Genomic DNA, 6,000 nt, shown 5'->3' with positions numbered 1-6,000 from the left:
ACTTAATTATAAGACTTTCTTTTCAAGAGATGATGATGCAATTACGTATGATAAGTTGAAGGAAAGGGCCATATTCAAAAGGGTTCATGCTACTTAGTGCTCCATTTCATTGTCAAGCACCATCATTAAGGCTTGCATTAGTGAGCACCATTTTTCATTAATTAATTAATTAATTATATGCTTAATTATAGTGACATCGCTAGTAGTCTAATTGTGATTAAAAGCTTTAAATTTCCATTCCATGCACCCTGACCAATACAAGCGCTTAGTGCCTTGAGAATAAAAACACACATCTTATTAGTTTAATAACAATAATAATTAATAATGTCTTAAATCATGGATTCTTTTTCTTGTTGTGGATCTCATCATCTCTTATCGGAAGCAAGAAACCACATCAACAACTCAAAAAAATTCATCAAGACATCAAATAAATCTGATAAAAAGATACCAATTACCATAGCATTGGATCAATTTCAATCAAAAAGAGAATACGATCAAGAACCACAAAACATTCAAGAAAAGCGAATTAAACTCTACAACTATCATTCAAGAATGAACTCATAAACCCTTCGAGTGACCAAAAAGTCCATAGTATTCATGTCAAGAACACAATTAGAAGCAAGAATCCAAGTCAAAAACCCTAAAATTCTTCCAAAAAGAAGTACACTGAGAACCTAAAGATTTCTTGTGATTGGGATCCATACCTTGCCCGTCTTGGAGCTCAGCTTCGACGTCATCCTCCATCCACCGGAAAACCCTCGTCAAAGAAACTCTGAATTTCTTGCTATCTCTTGAACCATACAACGAGGGCTAAGATCAATAAGGAAAGAGAAGCCTTGAACTTTTCTTTTTCCCCTAAGGAAAAGGGGAAAGTGTGATGAGTTGGTGTCAGTCAAATCATCACGTGAAGCCTATTACTGAAGTGGAATCCACGTCAATAGCCCAACGTAAAATCTGACACGTGTCAGGTGACGTGGCGCGCCAGCTCAGCATCAGGGTAACGGCGTTGTGGCGAGTGACTTGATTGGAATGAAATGTTAACGTTAGTGACCCAATTGATAAAATTTTTTGTTTAGTGACCAGATTAGGAAAACGTGAATAGTTTAGTGACTAAATATGTAGTTTACCCAAATCCGATTTGAGATGTCGATCATTAGGAACATAAACCGAGGTACATCTCCAGTGAAAATTATTCGTTTTCGACGAGAAGTCCACAGAAATACTGAACGCTACCCTGGAAGCTACCACACCAGAGAGCATGACACTATTCCACCCAATAATAATACCGCCTGAAGCCCCAATCGACGGAAGAAAAACAAATTTGTCTAATCGGGGCCCACCTAACTCCCTCCATGTTGTCGCCGAAATGGAAATCAATTTGGACTCTTGTAGGCAGCAAACGTCCGCAAAATGAAGGGTCAAAAAATCTTTAACTAGGAAGCGTTTAGCGGGCCTTCCTAACCCCCTAACATTCCAAGATATAATATTCATAATCCAACTAACTAGTGACCGCGGACCTCACCCGAGGTCTCCGCCTGCTCCCCTTGAGCAATGACAAATGACAAGGCACGATTCTTTTCTACTTTACGAATGTAGTCTAAGCATGCATCCTCATGAAAAACAGAAGCATCAAACATAATACCACATGCAGAACAATAATTCACTAATTGAGCTGTAGACCAATCAGAAATAAGGAGGGGCTTTGAAGGCATACCTTCAGGAAGGTCACCTCGAAGTACTTTCTTCTTAATGTTTATAGAAGTATGTGTACATGTCCGTGTGAGTATACATGTACATCCTATTTATTTATTTAATATTGTTCACTAAAATAAAAAAAGGTATGCTTTTATGTTGGTCAATTCATATTTAATTTTTATAGATTCATGATGTGTTCGTCAAAAAGATTGTATTAAATTTTTATTTTGGATTATTTACTTTTTGTTGTGATTGAACAATTAAATTTTGTTCATCTATTTAATAATAATTACTACCAGTATCACTAGCAGTTGCTTCGAGCATTGGAAACTGACACTGAATTGGCAGACATGGGGTGGATATCCAAGTCCAAGGTAGATACATAAGCCGTTTCAGCACCATGAAGAAACTTGTCAAGGACAGCCGCAAACCAGAAGAAGTGAATGATATTTTGGGTTTATTCACATTTTTAATAGAAGTAGTTTATCCACTTTTTAAAAAAATATATATATTCTGGGTTTGAGAGTTTTCTGAAACCGATATATGGGGAAAACACGACGGAGATAGGAACATAATGATGTGATTCGAACAATGTGGAAAGAAGTGCCCAGAAGGACAAAGGACTACATAGGCAGACCAAAAGCTAACGGTTATAAGAGCTTACATGTTGCTGTTGATGTCAATGAACACAAAGGAGGGATTCCTCTAATGGAAATCCAGATACGAACAACAGAGATGGACAAGTTGGCTGATGGTGGAGCGGCATCACATTCATTGTACAAGGGTGGTCTTACTGATCCAGGAGAGGTAACGAATTCCCCCACTTTAGCTTATGTCAATATGAATACCCATAAAAGTTTCATGTTGCAGATTTATTGTTCTTGATTTGTTCAGGTGAAGCGGCTGCAGCTGAGCTTGCAGCTCTACGCCTCAGGGATTTGCCATCTTCAAATGAAAGAGTTCTTGATATTGATCAAACAAATCGAGTGTTTTGCCTTCTTGATAAAAACGGTGATGGAAGAATTAGTATCGACGAACTCACTGAGGTGATGGAAGAGCTCGGAGCAGGAGGTAAAGATGCGCAGGAACTCATGCTGCTTCTCAATGCAAACAGTGATGGTTCTTTGAGCTCTGATGAGTTTGACGTGTTTCAGAGACAGGTAATATTTTTGAGTGTTTAGACGCCGCCGTGGTCTGATTAGTTTCGGTTCTTATGGTCTTTGATTTTCATACATATTTCGTTTGTTTGTTTCAGGTGTAGTTCATGAGACAAAGAAATATGGAAACAAAGATGATTACTACAAGACCATGCTTGGAGACAAAGATATTAGTTTAAACTTAAAATGGCTGACAACACAAGCTTAATCCAGGTTTATTGCAAAGAATTAGGAGACAAATTGGTTGCAAACTAAGATCAATCATCACTCTTGATTTCTTTCAGTTCATTCTTGAAATTCTTACAGCTATGTAAATCAATACTCTGTAAATTTTGATATATATATAGAATAGTCAGAATATCATTTTTTTTCATATTTTTTTTATCGTAGGTGTTTTCTATTATTTGTTTTGGAAAATGTTGGTCTTTTTTCTAACATCAATCATGTTTTTTTTATTAGGAAAATTGATGTGGCATTAAATATTATAAAAATATTATAAAAATAAAAAATTATTAAAGTATTATTAAATTTTCAAAATATTTAACAAAAATAATAATTTAGTAAATGATAATTTAAAAGGAGTAATATTTATATTTATTTATTTTATTAAATGATTTCTATGATTATACAACAATAGGTTATACAATAAAAAATTTATATTCTAATTTATTTACTATAATTAAGTTTTGATATTTACCTTATCATATTATAAAGGATAGCTATGAAATTAATAAGATAAATAACAAAAATTATATAAATATTAAAACTTAATTGTAATAAATAAATTATAACTTAGAACATAAGTTTGTATGGTATATATAACTCATTGTTGTTTAATTAGAGAAATTATTTAACAAATAAATAAATATAAATATAAACATAAAATTACTCTTTTCAGATTGTCATTTTACTATATTATTATTTATTTTAAATATTTGAAAATTTATATTTTTTTTAATTTTGAATAATATTTTAATATTATTTTAATAATAATTTAATGCCACATCAGCTTTGTAATGAAAAACCTGATGGACGTCAGGGGTATGGACCAATTTTTTCCAAAACAAATAATAGAGGGACCTATTGCAAACAAAATATATTAGAGGGACAAAATGACATTCTAAATATAATAGAGTGACTATTCTAAGTATTATACTATTTTTTTATTTAACAATAAGTGACAAGAGCTCTTATTTAGGGGTTTTTCCTTTTTTTGCAAAGAGAGCTACAAAGAACTAAACAAAAATAAAAAGAAAGGCAGTAAAAGAGTAAAAATGAGAGATTGTGAGCTTTGTAGATATCTTCGAGCCAATTAGGCTTATCTCGTCCTTGAAAGTAAAGCGAGGTTTGAGGGTTCCTCCGACCAAAGGAGGCAAGTTGATCAGCAATGAGGTTCATGTCTCGATGGATGTGTTGTATGAGGATGTCTGGCCAGTGATTCATGAAAGCTTGAATGTTCTGAATTAAAGTAAAGTGGCGCCAACCAATAGCATTTTCATAGTTCTTGATCAGTTGAACGGCACCAAGGCAATCAGTGTGAAGCATAGCTGGGCACCAGTTGTGTTTATGGCAACAATCCAATGAAAGTTGAATAGCTTTGAGTTCAGCATCAAGAGAGGAAGGACAGTGATCACCAAAAGATCCTGCCACAAGTAAATGATTAAGATTAGTATATATAATAAATCCAAAGCCAGCAAGACAGGTAACAGGGTCCCAAGAGGCATCAGTAGCAATATAAATAGATAGCTAGCTTGGAAAATTAGTTAGAGGTAACTCCCTGTCATGGAAATGATTTGTTGTGAAGAAGTCTGACACAGAGGTAAAAGCCTTCATGGGTAATTTGTCAAAATTTGGCTGAATGTTCTGAAAAATTAATAGACATCTTGCCGTCCAAAGGTGACAAGCAGTAGTGGCAATGATTGCCTTGGCAAAATCTAAAGAAGCCCAACATTTAATTTTGCCAATGAGCTAGTTTCCTAGAGCAAGTTGATCGATATAAGCTGTGGGCAAGCCCAGAAGATTTATTATAACTGTCCAGATTTGGATAGAGTGACAGTAGTGCCAAAGGATATGTTCAGTGGTTTCCTGGTGAAGGCCACAGAAATGGCAAAGAGTGGCAGGGGAAATGTTCAGATTGTAAAGATAGACCCCAGAGGGAAGCTTGCCATGAACCATTTTCCAGATAAAAACTTTAACTCTGGGAGCAACCTTCAATTTCTAGATATAATGCCAACCATGCCAATTGTGGGTCTCAGAAAGAGAATCACAATTAACAGCATTGAAGAAGTCATAAATCACTGGGACTGTTTTAGCTTTGGATGAGCGAGGCATCCAGACCCATTCATTATTGATAGAGAAATCAAAATTGACATTGGGGAGAATATCTCTACCAATAAGATTGCTAGAGATAGACCGACCAATATTGAGATCAACGGAGCCATCCATAGTTAGCATCTCAAAAGAGAGGTTATCAATGAGGTCCATATTTAAAAATGTAGGCTTATAGTTAAGAGGAAGATCCAACAACCAAGGATCATCCAAGAAACTAGAAGCACTAGGATTGTAGACAGAGATATGAAGAAATGGTTTCAAAACATTTGTAGTGTTAGAGATTGCTTTAAATAAACTGGAGGACACAAGAATAGAATCGTTGTTCCAAACACTCCAAGTATTATATTTGCTGAGAAAAATGTTGACCCAAATTTTGTTCTCTCTGTTAGCAATAGCTAAGACATGTTTGGCCATGAGAGCTAATCTGGTATTTTTGAGATTTCGCAGTCCGAGACCCCCCTCTGGTATTTTTGAGATTTCGCAGTTCGAGACCCCCCTCAGATTTGTGGAACCCGCCCATAATTAGATCTTTCTTAAGTTGCTAAACATACTTACCTTACCCCTTAATCCTTTTTTTGGGCTGGTTGCTTTGAAAAGCTTGCAAAGGAGGAAAACATGGAGGGATTCTAGGATTTCAGTCCCATCTTTGTCTCTTGGCATTATTTCCTCATCCCTTGCATTATCACTACCCTTCCTTGCTTCCTTCCACCCTCTAACCTCACTCCCCTCTCCATTGAAGCCTCAAGAGTGAAGCACCTCACAGGATCACTGTAGCGACGACGATCAAACCGGGGAGGAACTCTTCATTTCGTCATCA

The 6,000-nt window shown here is 35.6% G+C and overlaps 1 pseudogene; it reads left to right on the top strand.

Moving 5' to 3' along the window:
* Positions 1-1,771: 1,771 nt before the first annotated feature.
* Positions 1,772-3,107, top strand: LOC120273427 (annotated as a pseudogene).
* The last annotated feature ends 2,893 nt before the right edge of the window (positions 3,108-6,000 follow it).

This window comes from Dioscorea cayenensis, chromosome 2, assembly GCF_009730915.1.
Source record: "Dioscorea cayenensis subsp. rotundata cultivar TDr96_F1 chromosome 2, TDr96_F1_v2_PseudoChromosome.rev07_lg8_w22 25.fasta, whole genome shotgun sequence".
Taxonomy (NCBI): domain Eukaryota; kingdom Viridiplantae; phylum Streptophyta; class Magnoliopsida; order Dioscoreales; family Dioscoreaceae; genus Dioscorea; species Dioscorea cayenensis.
Note: the sequence above shows the minus strand (reverse complement) of the source record. Positions and strands in the feature narration are given on the sequence as shown.